This window comes from Odocoileus virginianus, chromosome 29, assembly GCF_023699985.2.
Source record: "Odocoileus virginianus isolate 20LAN1187 ecotype Illinois chromosome 29, Ovbor_1.2, whole genome shotgun sequence".
NCBI classification, from domain to species: Eukaryota; Metazoa; Chordata; class Mammalia; order Artiodactyla; family Cervidae; genus Odocoileus; species Odocoileus virginianus.
In genome coordinates, this window is record NC_069702.1 from 16164061 (window position 1) to 16180680 (window position 16620).

Genomic DNA, 16620 nt, shown 5'->3' on the forward strand with positions numbered 1-16620 from the left:
CTTTGTAAAATGAATGTGATTGCACTCTACATGAAGTATAACTACAGAGGACCAATATTTATCTGAGTTCTAACCTTTCTTACTTAAAAAAAAAATGTAGCTGTTGCTAACATGCTGGTTTGTCAAGTGGTAGTACATTTTATTGAGCTGTATGCCTAAATGCTGGGCTCCCCTGGTGGTTCAGTGGTAAAGAACCCACCTGCCAATGCAGGAGATGTGGGTTTGATCCCTAGGTTGGGAAGATCCCCTGGAAATGGCAACACACTCCAGTATTCTTGCCTGGAAAATTCCATGGGCAGAGGAAGCCTGGCAGCCTCAGTCCATGTAATCGCAAAGAGTTGGACATGACTTAGGGATTAAACAACAACATGCCTAAATGCTAGCATGTAACCTTTCTACAGGTAACGGTTCACACAACAAAAACACACAGAATAAACATATTATGTGTATATACTCACATACACGCATATATGCATGTGCTCACACACATGTGCTTACACATGTATATACATGTGCATACCTACAAACGAATACACACATCTACACATGCTATTTACAATGTACATGTACATTACTTTTGCATTCCAATCCTCTATGATGAAAAGGATGTCTCTTTTTTTTTTTTGGTGCTTAGTTCTAGAAGGTCTAGTGGGTCTTCATAGAACTGTTCAACGGCAGCTTCTTCAGCATTAACCGTTGGGGTATACAGTTGGATTACTGTGATGTTGGAGGGTTTGCCTTGGAAACGAACTGAAATCATTACATTTACAAGAATGTGCAAAAAACAATTTAAAGAATTAAATCTTAGTAGCCTAAATAACTTCTAACTAAAGAAAACTGATGAATGAAAAACAGTTCACTTTCTGTCCCTTACCCTCTACCACTCTATCTGAAAAATGAATCAAACTATGATACTTACAAGGCAATCAGCACTCTAAGCCTCATATTACAGTGGGTCTAACGGAGATTGTTTTAGACTCAAGATAAATTCCAGGAGGCCCAATCTGTTTTTCAGGAAGTAATTGAATTTTTTCTAAAAATCTCTTGAAAGGAACTTGGGTTTCATACATGGTTGTTTTCACTTAACTTCTCTCCATCCCTCAGCTCCTCTAGAAAGGCTCCCCAAGAGCTACTGCTGTCCCCAATCTGATTTTCCCCTTACGAGTTTCCACACCACTCTGGACTGAGTCTTTATCATACACGGCCGTATGCTTATTAATGTTCCATCTCATACCACATAACTCATGGAGGATATGGGCTCCCTGAACGGCCCCCCCACCACACTCCTCTAAATACTAAATAATTAGAATATGCTAAATACTCAAAGGTTTGTTGAATAAATGTAAGTGAATGAAGAAATGAAGAAATAAACAAATCCATCAGTCAGTCTTTGGGGCCTAACTGAATGGACCTCAGAGCCCCTCGGGGTTCCCCAGAGTGCAGTGCAAAAGTCTTAAACTATTTGATATTATTATTTATGTCAATGAAGGGGCTTCCCTGCTGGCTCAGGCAGTAAAGGATCTGCCTGCAATGTGGGAGACCCAGGTTCAATCCCTGGGTTAGAAGATCCCCTGGAGAAAGGAACGGCAACCCATTCCAGTATTCTCACTTGGAGAATCCCATTGACTGAGGAGTCTGGAGGGCTACAGTCCATGGGGTCGCAAAGAGTTGGACACAACTGAGCGACCAACACTTCCACTTCCACACCACTGAAAGGGCTTCAGCCCAAATTCCTTCACCTAAGTTTTTAGTGTCTTAAAGCTAAACTGAACTTCAGAAATTGTTGAGCCACGGGAACTCCCATTGTTTCTCACTGGATGTTACCCTTAAGTATAACTCAATTAAAAATAAAGAAATATTTCTTCTTTGAACTGAAGAGTCTAAGAGTGAAGAAAGCAGGAGAATTGAATAATGTACAACAGTCATGAATTCGAAGTTTAAAATAGTCGCCAGAAGAGCACACCTGGGGAAAATTTAGCAGTAATAATTTTGTAAATGTGCAGTTATTTTCCTGAAGAAACACTAAATATCCTGTTCCTTGATTCATTTGAAATTAAATTGTCCAAAACAACAAGAACAGACAAAAATAGATAATTATGTGCCTGTTGGCATGGATCAGAATGTCAATGTACATTTTATATTTTAAGCTTCAATGTTTCCATATTCATTTGGTAAGAAAACAAAATAACTTCATGGGATGAACCATTTGAAAAAAAAAGTTTAAATATTTACTTTGTGTTTGTTGTATGTTTAATGATATACTTTATACAGAGAATCTGCTACCTCTTAAGGTTTTCATTCAATAGGGAGAAAAGTATTCTAATATACATTTAGATGTGTTCCTACTGCCACATCAGTCTCCAAGGAACTAGAAAAAACAAAAAAGAAAACCACTAGAATTCCCAAGTGTGAGTAGAAACAAAAATCAAATTAAAACAAATGCTTTATGGCCAATAGAACAAACAGAAAAGGCAGATACATGGCAATGGTACTAATACTCTTAAGCTCATGACAGACATTATTAATTAATCACAATTCTCCTTCCTGAGGAACCTAGATGCACCTCTAGATGCCTTCTCAATTCAGCACTCTACACAGTCACAACCAATCAATCACATTCAAAAAGGAGAGAGAGAGACTCTTTGTTACTTTGATTCTATAAATAAACCAAAAACTGACAATATCCCTCCAACAGAAAATAGAAACTCAGGTGTCCACCAGGAGAGAATGCCATTTGAAATGAGAAAAGGCATGAAAATCAACCTACCTTTTCTTTTTTAATTGAGGTCTAATTGATATAACATTTAGTCTCGGGTGTACAAAATCATCAATATTTGTAAAGATTGCAAGATGATTGCTGTAAGAAATCACGTTAATATCAACCTCAATATATAGTTACAAAATATTTTTCTTGTGATAAGAACTATCAAGATCCATTCTCCTGGATACTTTCAAATATGTAATACAGTATTATCAGCTCTCATCACCATGCTATACATTATATAAAAATACTAAACACCTCACAAATTTGCAGGGGCCACATAGCATTCCAATTTTAGTAAACATGCTATGGAAACAAGCAAGAAAGTCAACTTCTTTTAATTGAAAAAACTTAGAGCACTCTGAGATGAGAGTTTTAACATGGCAAGTAGTATTGTACTGCATCATATGGCCCCAAAAACAAAGCAAACAGATCTAAGCAGGGAACAGAAAACAGGAGTTGAATGTCCTTTGTTTTATATTAACTAACTCCATCTTTGACAAGACTCTTAAATATAGGATCAGAAAGCAAATTTTATAAACATCTCAATTTTTAGGCTTCTGTGTGTCCTTCCCCTCCCTTACTCCTAGTTCAATTTTCATTAGTAAAACTTTATTTTGAAAAACTGCCTCAGAGAACAAAGAAAAGAAACTTTCCCTCTAAATCTAAAAAGTAATGGGATTATAAATCTAGAGGATGGGGGAACAACGGCAGCAATAGACGTGAGCTTTTGTACACAGTGGGCAGAGTGAAGAGACCAAAGCTGAAGCAAATGGGATACTGAGAAAGACAGGCTAACGTGGGGAGAATGTCCCAGCTGGGTCTTCCTCTCACAATAGGGAAATAACCTCTGGGCCCATCATTTAAAGAGTTCCTCCATCTCTATCTCCTGCTGCTGCTGCTGCTAAGTCGCTTCAGTCACGTCAGACTCTGTGCGACTCCATAGACGGCAGCCCACCAGGCTCCGCCATCCCTGGGATTCTCCAGGCAAGAACACTGGAGTGGGCTGCCATTTCCTTCTCCATCTCCTGATGGCCACATTTTTATACTTAGACAAAAGCCTGTCTAAAAAATACTTCTGATGTCAGACTTCTTTAGTGAAACCAACCCAGGAAAATCAGATATGCTGTCGATTGCATTATCATATCAAGGCTCTCTATGGGGGCCAGCTTTTAATTTAATCACACTTCAAAGAAAATATTATACAAGTAGGCAACTTTGGCTGAGATAGTCATTGTCTACAATGAACTCTCAAGGTTTTTCCTTCAAATGCAAGCCTTCAGGTGCTTAATGATTTCCAGTAAGAACCACTTCATTCTTTTTTGTCAAGTAATCCTGTGGGTTGAACATCAACCAAGAGCTTTAAAGTTCTGGAAAAATACTGGGCATTCTAAGTGTATAAATCTTGCCCTAATCATTGAACCACAGTTTCTCTCGCAGTGGTTTATTTTATTGTGGTATTGACAACCCAACTTTTTCATTATCATTTGAGGAAAGTGGGGAGACTTCAAAATGAAAATATCTGACTGCTCTTTCACTTTGTTCAGCATCATTCACATCATGATGGAAGAGAACAGCATTGAAACATGTATATTATCTAGGGTGAAACAGATCACCAGCCCAGGTTGGATGCATGAGACAAGTGCTCGGGCCTGGTGCACTGGGAAGACCCAGAGGGATCGGGTGGAGAGGGAGGTGGGAGGAGGGACCGGGATGGGGAATACATGTAAATCCATGGCTAATTCATTTCAATGTATGACAAAAACTACTGTAATGATGTAAAGTAATTAGCCTCCAACTAATAAAAATAAATGGAAAAAAAAATAAACTTTAGTCTTCAAGGAGGTACCATTAGTCTCATATAATTTGAACACATTTTAGTTCTTCAAAGTATCTAATTAATTCATACTTAAGTTTTAGATGAGCAGAATAGAAATCTAGCTTTACTGCACCTGAATATATTTGGGTTTCATGAAGGATAGATGAATATCATATATAAAAAGCCATTTTTTAAATTTAATTTTCATTTTATACATTGCAAAAAGCCATTTTTTAAAGTAGGAATCCTGGTGGGTCATATGATATTTTGAACGTCCAGAAGCCTGTCCTTGGGGAACCCTCTCTCCCTCATGCTGTGTCAGATGGCAGCACCATCCCATGGCCACAAGGTGGCCCAGACTCGACTATGCCTAGGTCCTGAGCTCCCTAGCAACAGTGACGACCCCAGGAAGGGGTCATGTGACTAAAGCGTTGCCAAGTCAAGTGATTCCTCAGGACAACTTTAGTGACACTGAGAGCATGAGCATCTGGGATGAATGAGGCTGAAATCATTTATCTCCCCTGGCCTTAGAAGACAGTGGTCTTCACAATGAAGTGATTCAGAGATAGGCAGATGTGAGAAAAGCCTAGAGAGAGCCCTGGAATCCCCATCCTAATCCAGCTCCTGAAGTCTTGGCCTTTGTGTATCTTCCTTTAATCCTATGAGATATGTGTTAGTCTTCCCAGCAAAGTGAGCAGATAAATTCCCATTTATCTGCTCTAGCTTGATGGACAGGAAAGCCTGGAGTGCTGCAGTCCAAGGGGTCGCAAAGACTCGGAAACGACTGAGTGACTGAACTGAGCTAAACTCTAGCATGAGCTGGTTTTAATCACTTCTATCCCAAAAAACTTTTCTTAATATTCGAAAAACATTCTTTACCAAGTGAGCCACCAGGGAAGCCCAACTAAGCACAGCATAGCACCCCAAAAAGTTTTCTTAATATCCGAAAAACATTTAATGATAATACAGATCGGAAACCTTTCTTTAATAAAAATCTAGACTTACAACAAAGAACTTTCCCTGCCTCATATTATACACAAAACTTGATTCAATATGAATATTAGGCCTAAATTTAAAAAGCTAACACTTCTAGAAGAAAACACAGGAGAATAAATTCACAGCCTGGGATTGAATTTTTTTTTTTAGAAAGCATATAAAAAGTAACAACCATAAAAATGTATAATTTAGAAATTATTAAAAGTAAAAACTTCTGCTCATCAAAGATATCATTTATAAAAAGAATAGACAAGCCAGATATTGTTTGAAAATGTTTGCAAAAATATACCTGCCAAAAGACAAACATCCATAATGTATAAGGATTTCTACAACTCACTAACAAACAGACCAAAAAAATTAGAAGATGAAAATAAATTAAATAAAACCTTTACAAAAGAAGTTATACAAATCTCTAATAGTCTCACAGAAAAGTCCCATCACCATCAGTTATCAAAGAAATGTATACTAAAATCACAGTGAAATATCATTACATAAACATTTGAATGGCTACACTTGAAGACAGCTGATGACACCAAATGCTGGTCAGGATATGGAGCCATATTTCTGAAAAACCAGAATTTTCAGACATTGCTGGTAAGAGCACAAATAAAATAACCACTCTGATAGAAAGTTTGGCAGTTTCTTATAAAGTTAAACATAATTTTACCTACAATTTACCAATTCTGATCACGAATGCTTAACCAAGAGAACTGAAATCCATATGGTCACAAATATATTTGTACAAAAATGCTTATAATTGTTTTATTTATGTTAGCCCCAATTAGAAATAACCTGATGCTCATCAATAAGTGAGCATCAGATAAACAAGTCATATGGTGAAATAATCATTAGCAATAACAAGACAAAACTATACATATACATAACAACATAGATGAATTTCATAATTATCATAATGAGTAAAAGAAACCAGATACAGGAATATATACTTCATGATTCCATTTATATAAAGTTCTAGAATAGGCCAAGCCAGTCTAAGGTGACAGAAATAACATATCTTTATGGGATATGAGTTGCATAGGTGTAGACGTCTGTCTAAACTCATGAACTGTACACTTGAAAGTTATGCACATTCTATGCTGTTCTAATTAGACATGATAACTCAACACAGTGCTTGACCCTGGCTTGAATTCTGAGTTAAAACAAAAGACAGAGAGAGAGAGCACATTATTAGGAAAGTTGATAAAAATTAAATATAAACTGTGGATTAGATATCATTTTATCAAATTTAAATGTTCTCATTTTGATCATTGATAATTATGTTACTAATGCAGTTATGTGACTTGTTTTCAGGAAATACAAATCAAGTATTTTAAAAGGTATAAATGTCTTCAATTTATTTTCAAAGAATTCAGAAATAATCATAAAAACACACACATATATGTGTATGTATATATACACACACACAGAGAGAAAGAGAGAATGATAAATGAAACAGAATGTAAACAATTAGTGACTTGGGGTTAAGAGTGTTAGGAATTCCTAGTACTATGCTTATAACTTTTCTGTAAATGCGAAAGTTATCAAAACAAAAAGTTATATAACCCATATGCCTTACTGACTGCTGACTCAAAAGAGGAGCAGATTTTTTCTTCACTGGATCACCATGAGTAAGTTTCAAGTATGCTGCTGTAATTGAAAATGCATCACAAAAAAAAAAAAAAAAAAAAGAAAAGAAAATGCATCACACTAGAAGTTAGTAAACATGTCTTTGAAACTGCATAGCTACCTGACCTTGAGAAAGGCATTTGATTTTCTCGGCCTCAGTCCTCTAAGCCCCCAAATAAAGACATTGAATGAACCATTCAGTATCTAAGATTTCTTCTAATTCTATTAATACAATGTTGTGAGTCTTAGAAATGGTCTTTTGACAGCATTGTACTTCTAAAGGTAACAGGATTAGTAGGAAAATTGTTCTAGTTCATTTACCGCTAAGACTTCTAAATGAAAAAAGACAGTAGAGTAGAATTCTTGTTCTATTCCTGGCCTTCTATATTGAATTGTTATACATTTTAGCATTGTATCATTTGATTTTTTGAAAATGGCATACCTTAATTTAGAAGACTATAAAAACAACTACCACTGAAATATATATGATATTTTCTCTGCTTTTTATAGAAATATGATTTGACTTGTTTATTAAACAATATATTGAATGAAAGTGAAAGTCACTCAGTTGTGTCTGACTCTTTGGAATTCTCCAAGCCAGAATACTGGAGTGGGTAACCTTTCCCTTCTTCAGGGGATCTTATCAAACCAGGGATTGTCCCCAGGTCTCCAGCATTGCAAGTGGATTCTTTACAAGCTGAGCCACCAGGGAAGCCCAAACAATAAATAGCATTTACTATATGCTGACCATTCTAAGTGATATATGTGTACATATATATGTATATGTATGCATACACTTATTTAATCCTCACAACAGTTCTATGAAGTATGATTATTATTTCTACTTTACAGATGGGGAATCTAAAGTACTAAAAAGTACCTACAATTCTACTGCTAACAAGTGGCTCTTTGAAAACAGCCATGCAATCAAACCTAGGCAGTGTGGCTATAGATTGTATCTTAATCACAATTCTATATGGGCTGAAATATTACATAAAATAAATTTTACAAATTTTACATAAAATATTACATAAAAATAAATTGTAGCATAGAATAGTATACATATTTTTAAAATTCCATGAAAAAAATTGATCTGAGTCATAAAACTTTGTCATAAGAATAAATACACATATGTGCATGTATAAAATATATACACAAATTATGTTCTTCAATTATATACATAAATGTCTATCTAAATAGATGAAGACTTATTTTCCAGATTTATAAGTAATATATTTTTACCTTGATATTTATGCACAGATATTTCATTTTGAGTTAAAATTCTAATAACTTGGCAGACACTTCCATGTGAATTTCCTGCCACATTGACTTGTTGCTCTTTCCCTTTTAGCAGATTGAAGGCAGTCAACTGAAAACCTGAGAAGTTACAGGTTGTCTGTTCTTTGCAGAGGGCCGGAAATAAAGATGCCCCGCCTTGCTCAGCACACTCTTAACCCAGGGGAACAAAGGATGAGGCCTGTGTGCTTGGTCCTTCATGAGAAAATCAACAGTGAAAAGGACAAGTTACTTTTTGCTTTATAAAAAAGAAACTACGGAGCACTGTGTCATTTCAGTTGGAAAAGTACAAAGCTAAATCCTAAGGATTTTATTACAGCTTGACTAACATCTGCTGCCTCACTCCAGGTGCCAATATCTGTAGTCACCTGCTTAGCTCAGTAAGGCTCCCCTAGATGCTGGAAAATTACTCATGCAAATCCCAAATTCACCTTTCATGAGATCTAGGGTAGGGGAAAATGCAAAGCTGAATAACTCAAGCAAGGGTACATTTAAATGGCAATGGAATGAAGTGAGAGAGAAAGCCAGGGAGTGATACAGTAAGAACTGGAACCCATAATGATTTAACATGTCTGACATATTGCCTTGCAAAAAATACTAATAATCACTTATATTTATATATAAGGCTTCTCATAAATTCCATATAATCTGATATTCACACTTTTCTTATGTTTTTAATATGGACCAATTTCAAGTCTCTATTGAATTTTTTACAGTAGTGCTTCTGCTTCATGTTTTGGTTTTTTGGCTGTGTGGCATTTGGGGTCTTAGTTCCCTGGCCAGGAATTGAACCTGCACTCTCTGCATTGGAAGGTAAAGTCTTAACCACTGGACCACCAGAGAAGTCCTTTCCATAGATTCTTTATAGTCCGTATAATTCCATATAATCCTGACAAAATCATTAAAATGTAGAGCTGACGTTCATACAATATATAGGATCCAAACGACTAAGGTGACTTGCTTAAGCCATAAACCTAGCAAATCTGGGAGAGAAAATGAAAGTCATTTAGCCGTGTCCAATGTTTTGTGACCCCATGGACTGTAGTCCACCACACTCCTCTGTCCATGGAATTCTCCAGGCAAGAATACTGGAGTGGGTAGCCAACCCCTTCTCCAGGGAATCTTCCTGACCCAGGGGTCAAACCTTGGGTCTAGATTCTTTACCAACTGAGCCACCGGGGAGCTTGGCAAGTATCTGAGCAGATATTATTTCACTCTGGATCCTAAGGATGTTCTCTTTTCCTTTTTTCTCCCAACGAACTACAGCGCTTCCTACTAACACCATCACCTTATACAGACCACAGCGTATACTTACTAGCTTTCCTCAAAACTGAAGGGACAAATACAGCAATAACAGAACAAAGAGTGAACACTTAAATATTTATTACATCATAGTTTGTGTGTGTGTGTGTGTTATTTGCTTAGCCGTGTCCAACTCTTTGCAACACCATGGACTATACCCTGCCAGATTCTCTGTCCATGGAATTCTCCAGGCAAGAATACTGGAGTGGATTGCCATTTCCTTCTCCAGGGGATCCTTCTGACCCAAGGATCAAAGCCAGGCTTCCTGCATTGCAGGCAGATTCTTTACTGCCTGAGTCAGGGAAGCCCCATCATAGTTTAAAAATGTATAAGATAAAATTAGCAGACTATTGAGGAAATAGTCTAACAGTATTGACTTTTCATTGAGCTGCTTTAGGATTTCAGAATTTAAACATATAAAGGAGACATTACGTGAAGAGTCACTTATAAAAATTCAAGTATTAGCACAACTTCAATTACAATCAGAGTAAGAAGAAAAATGAAACATGCTTTAAGGACTGCAAAAAAAAAAAATTTGCCTTCCAATAGGGTTATGAAATGTAACAATTGGGTTAATTAAATATGAAGTCTAGTAATATGATTTATAACAAGGACAGATGGTCAATTTCCAATTAATTAGAAAAATAATCATATTAATACTTATCATCAAAACTATAATAAACACAATTCAGTCTTGCTTTGAGATTCAGAAGCCATTCAGAATCTTGTAATAGTATAAAGGTCAGTTTTATCATTAATAGATCACTAAATAATCCAGATTCAGTATCATTTTCTCCTGCCCAGCTAAAGAAGTGAAAAGTGAAAGTGTCAGTCACCCAGTCGTATCCAACTCTTTGTGACCACATGGACTGCAGCCCTCCAGGCTCCTCTGTCCGTGGGATTCTCCAGGCAAGAGTACTGGAGTGGGTTGCCATGCTCTCCTCCAGCGGACCTTCCCACCCCAGGATCGAACCCAAGTCTCATGTCTCCTGCATTGGCAGGTGGGTTCTTTGTCACTAGTGCCACCTGGGAAGCCCTTACCAGCTAAACTAATAACAGTTAACAATAGTATTCTTTTTGTTCCCACAACTAGAAGATCCCTTTTTCCTAGCCTCCTCATTCTCTTTATTCCAACTAGCTTAGTTCCACCCTCACTACCACCCCTTTGCCTCACATCTATATGACTTCATTCTAAACTCTAGTTTAGTTTGATGCTTCTAAGGACTTTCTCTCAGTGCTACTATCAGATTGGTCATTCTTAAACATGTATTTTATATAGTCCAGAACCTTCAATTGCTTCCAATTGTATGGCACATTATGTTTAAATTTAACCTCATTTTCAAAGTATCATAATCTAACCCATTTTACCTTTCCAATTTATTGTTCACTACCCCTCAATAAGCACTCTATGAAACAGTTATCCAAATCTTTGACTCAACACACACACACAGTGCTTATTCTTATCTCCTCCTTCTTGGAATTTACTACAACTAAAACAATCTTTCTTCTTCATCAACACAACAGCAAACACATAATTCTTACTATGCACCAGGTGATATCATAAGTGCATCACACTTGTTGGTTTATGTAATTCTCACAATAACCTTGCAAAATGGATACCATTGTTATTATCTTCATATTACAGAAAGTATAAAGCAATCAAGGAACTCAAGCAAGGTCACAAAGCTAGTATAGTAGAGTAACAATTCAAACCAGGCAGTTTGGTTCCAGATTTTACCCTCAACCACTATCTATATACTTTTAGATTACTAATTAATAAATGCACATATGCCACTCTTATCTCTTTCATTATGAAATTATACCAAGAATTTTTTTTCAAAGGGCTCCTTAATATAAGATATACATTGAGCTCCAAACATGTGTTTCTAAGGGAAATCATTTTAATCAAAGAATCAAGGCAAAGACCTAAGAATTATGGTCAGTCAGAATATATAGAACTACAAATACTGTCATCAACAGTCCTCTGAATCAGGACTTATCTGGCAAGAGTACTAGGCTGGAGGCTGGAACATGGGCTGGGTAGCAGCTGCTTGGGGGGTTCTACATTGGAGAGAATGCAGGTCAGCTTTCTGCTTGTATGAAAGACTAGAGATTCAGGAAAACTTGCTTTGAAGATCCAGTTGCCAAACAAGTACACTTATTGGGATTGTAGGTTGTAAATTAATAAGAATAGGAACATGTCCTAGAGATGCTCTTACTTTTTCTTCACATAACATTGAGAAAACATAAATAACCCCTGTTAAATTATCACTGATTAATATGGCAGGGTGGATAGCACCCCAATAACCCCTCAAAACTTCGTAGGGCCATGAGTGACTGCTCAGGCTGATGACCTGAAGGAAGAATTAAGTCTGGACAATGCTTGAAAACAACAGAGTCACTTCCCTCACTTTCAAATGAAGCATACAACTTTTTGAAATGAAAGAGAAAATTCTTATTCATAGTTACATATAAAATGCCAAGATGAGACACTTGAGTAGAGCTCTAGTATGCCTTTTTTTTCTAAAAGGTCAATAAGTCAGGTTTCTACACTCTAAAGATTAGAGACTCATTCTTCAAGGTCTAGCTCAAGTATCAAACCACATGTAAGACTTTCTTCTGCATAATTAATCACTGCTTCTTCTGTATTATAACAGCATTTTATAAATATCTCTATTGGGTTACATATAATGACTGTTTAGAAAAGGTGTGGACTTTGACTTTCTAGACTACCAACCCAAATGTGCATCAACAAATTAACAGATAAGCAAATTTGATATAATCATGCAATTAGTACAACTCAGCAATAAAAAATACTAAATATTAACTTGTAAAACAACATGGGTAATTCTAAAAAACATTAAAGAAACAGTCGAAGATTTTAATTTCTTGGGCTCCAAAATCACTGTGGATGGTGACTGCAGCCACAAAATTAAAAGATATTTGGTCTTTGAGAGAAAAGCTATGACAAACTTAGCGTATTAAAAAGCAGAGACATTACTTTGTCGACAAAGGTCTGTATTCTCAAAGCTGTTTTTTCTAGTACTCGTGTATGGATGTGAGAGCTGGACCATACAAAAGGCTTAAAGTGAAAGTCTTTCAGTTGTGTCTAACTCTTTGCGACTTCATGGACTGTAGCCTGCCAGGCTCCTGTCTCCATGGAATTCTCAAAGCAAAAATACTGGAGTGGGTTGCCATGCCCTTCTCCAAGGGATCTTCCCAACCCAGGGATAGAACCCAGGTCCCCTGCATTGCAGGCAGATTCTTCACCATTTTAGCTACATGGGAAGCCCCACCAAAGAATTGATGCTTTTGAACTGTGATACTGGAGAAGACTCTTTAAGAGTCCCTTGGAAACCAAGGAGATTAAACCAGTCAGTCTTAAAGGACATCAACCCTGTATATTCATTGGAAGGACTGATGCTGAAGCTCCAGTACTTTGGCCACCTGGTGTGAGGAGTTGACTCATAAGAAAAGACCCTGATGCTGGGAAAGATTGAAGGCAGAAAGAGAAGGGGACAACAGAGAATGAGATGGCTGGATGGCATCACTGACTCAATTGACGTGAGTTTTAGCAAACTCTGGTAGATGGTGAAGGACAGGGAAGCCTGGGGTTCTGCAGTCCATAAGGTCACAAAACGTTAGACACAACTTTGATAACAACAACAAAGAAACCAGACACAAAAGAATAAATCCTAATGTCGAAAACTGTGAAGGATCTGAAATGTTACTCAATGTGTCAGCTTATAAGTCTCAGGCAGGCTGGCAGAAGACACAGACTTTTGGGTCATAGACAAAGGACTCGGCTACCCACAGTGACAGGAATATCTAGAGTACAACTTCTGCCCAAACAGTGGGTTGTATTACAGGAGATGAACATGGGAGATTTAGGAGCTTGCATCTATTTTAGTGGACAGTTGAGCCACCTGATTTTGCCACAGGGAGACACATTATCTCTACTGCACTGCACAATAACAAATTTTGCTCGTTTTTCTGAAGAATGGTCTTCCCAGGTGGTTCAGTGGTAAAGAATCCGCCTGTCAATGCAGGAGAAGCTGGTTCAATCGTTAGGTCAAGAAGATCCTCTGGAGAAGGAAATGGTAAACCACTCCAGTATTCTTGCCTGAGAAATCCCATGGACAGAGGAACCTGGTGGACTACAGTCCATGCGGGCGCAAAAGAGTCGGACATGACTTAGCAACTAAACAACAGCAATAACAACATGACTACTAAGATGAAATTAGCCAATTGAATATTCTTAGTAAGTTCTCATAAAGACTGGTTGCACTAAATTATTTTTTTAATTAGCAATAATGCTTAAAATGGGCCTTGGTGTATACTACCTTGTCTTATGTTTATTTGAAATTTCATCATATTAAATTTTTAGAAGCTATTTGATTGTGTCTATTTATAAATACATGTGCCTATCAATAAACATTTTTATGCTCATCAAATCAAATCAAATTTTCATTTTTAAAAATAAAAGCTTTAATACTAACATGTTGCAGCAGGTTGGTTTTAATAATGTGACAATTTGTGTTAAGAAAATTTTTGCTAATCATAATAAGGTTGTTTCCATATCATAGACCCAGTGGACTAACTCCTTTAAAAACACAATACTTTTCAAATCAATCTTCAGAATGAAGACAGAAAAATATTTGAAATTTGAAAGTCACAACAACTGTTTACGATTTTCCTTTCACTTAACCAATTACACTGAATGAAAATATCTGTTATCTATTAAGTGGTAATTTAGGCTACCAAAACATAAAGAAAAAAAAAGTTATAGCTTCAGTTTTCCATATACAAAAGAATTTTCAAAACTTTTAAAAAAAATATATACTATAGTGTAATTTTATAATTTATTTTATAGATGATGACTACTTTTTCAAATAATATACTAATTTGCTTTAAATAATTCCCTTAACTCACATTAAAGTATCTTTTGAAAATGTTAAGACAGTAGACCTAAGTTATAAAATGGTTTGTTACCTTAGTATATACTTAGTATATATTAAACTGCAAGTTAAAAAAAAAGTCTTACTCTTATGTTTTATCATGTTTTCTAATCAAATATTGTAGTTAAGCATACTAGGTGATGCTAAGAGTTAGTCACAATCCTGAAGAAAGTTTTCCACAATTGTAGATGCCTACAGGTAAACAGAGGCAAAAGAAGAGCTTTAAAGCTCAAATAAGCAAAACTTTTTCTAAATCAAGACTCAGCTTACCCTAGAGAATACTTTCAAAATTTAGCAGGAAGCATATTATTTTTTCCCTATGGGAATCTCTTGGCTCTATATGGGTTTTTACAGTTGAATTGTTTTTTGCTCACATTCTTCCACACTAAAGTTCTATGTTTTCATTGCTCAAAATAGACACCTTCTGCCTTGGCCTAGAGCCAATAGTCAAAAGAGAAAAAGAAAGAATATTAAAGTATGCATGGCTGGGCATAAGAGTGGGACCTTGAATCAATATTTGATGTGTTTTCCTTGAATTGTGTCTTAATGCAGTAAATTCTTGTGGCTTTGAATATTGATTTTTGATAAACCACTGTATAAAATTACCTTGACCTAAATATTCATAAGATATATATATATTTTTTACTGAAAACATAAATATTCATGTATTTTTAAAGTATATATTTTTGTTACAAAAAGGCACTATTTTTCAAATCACATCAGCCAAGTTAATACATTAATGGTAATTTAACATTGACAGTTTTATGAAAAAGGAATTTTTCACCACTCTTCCTCATCTTTCTTCAAAATCTGTAGTTAATATAAGTTCACAAGATGTACCCAAAGTCTTTTATTATAGAAATACTGCTTGTCATAGACTGACCACCTATTTATTTGGCAAAATACCTAAAATTTTTGGCATCTGAACATTAAATCTCCTTTGTGATCCAAAGGCCCCATACCTTCTGTCTACCATTTAAAACACCAAATTGACAATCTATTATGATTAGATAGATACTTTGAACAATGAGTAATAAAAAGGTATTTGAAACAGAGTTGAAAACAAAATACAAGGGACTGTTCAAGATACGAGTACTTTTTTTTTTATATGAGTACATTTTAATCACTATACAGTGTATTTTCAGTGATATGTTACTGTCCAGTCACTCAGTCATGTCTGACTCTTTGTGACTCCATGAACTGCAGCATACCAGGCTTCTCTGTCCTTCACTATCTCCCGGAGTTTGCTTGAACTCATGCCCACTGAGTCAGTGATGCCATCCAACCATCTCATCCTCTGTTGCCCCCTTCTCCTGCTGCCCTTAATCTTTCACAGCATCAGGATCTTTTCCAATGAGGAGGCTCTTGGAGTAATTAATAATTATATCAGTGGTATGTAATTATATCTAAAGAAAAAAGGTCCAATAATATATTTCCATCTATAGTTGATATGTGGGCATGGTCTGACTCTTATGTTGAGAATGCTAAACAAAGATATAATGTAGCATATTATATGATATATCTTCATGCCCTACACTAGGGATATATTATAAGGATCTTATGTTAAGGATGAAAACATTGAAATTTCACACATCTAGAGGTAATACTCTAGGCACCTCAGCCACAAGGACATGGAAACAACACCCCTGAATAAGGCTCAGATCATCCAGAAATAAAATAATGTATAGGTGATGCAGTGATCCTTGAGTCTTTATTCACGTAGAGGAAAGTTTCCTCGGGGAGGCATTTGCTAATGCCTCTGATTAGAAAGTTTTAAGTGTTTATAAGACCATATGCCTCTCTTCTGTGGCAGTTGCCACAAATATAATTCTATATTTATTTGTGAGGCTCCCTCATTAATA

At 36.1% G+C, this 16620-nt stretch overlaps 1 protein-coding gene across 2 annotated transcripts in view; it reads right to left on the bottom strand.

Annotated features, from left to right (window-relative positions):
• The window catches only part of ARHGAP24 (Rho GTPase activating protein 24), a 545723-nt gene that overhangs the window by 464782 nt on the left and 64321 nt on the right, over nucleotides 1–16620 (bottom strand). The window contains exon 1 of one of the 2 annotated variants that reach the window (XM_070458186.1): nucleotides 8445–8466. The exons of the other annotated variant lie outside the window; for it this stretch is intronic. The gene's annotated coding sequence lies outside the window, so the exon portion shown is untranslated. Of the gene's footprint in view, nucleotides 1–8444; nucleotides 8467–16620 lie in introns of those variants that run through there. 2 annotated transcript variants of the gene reach the window in all.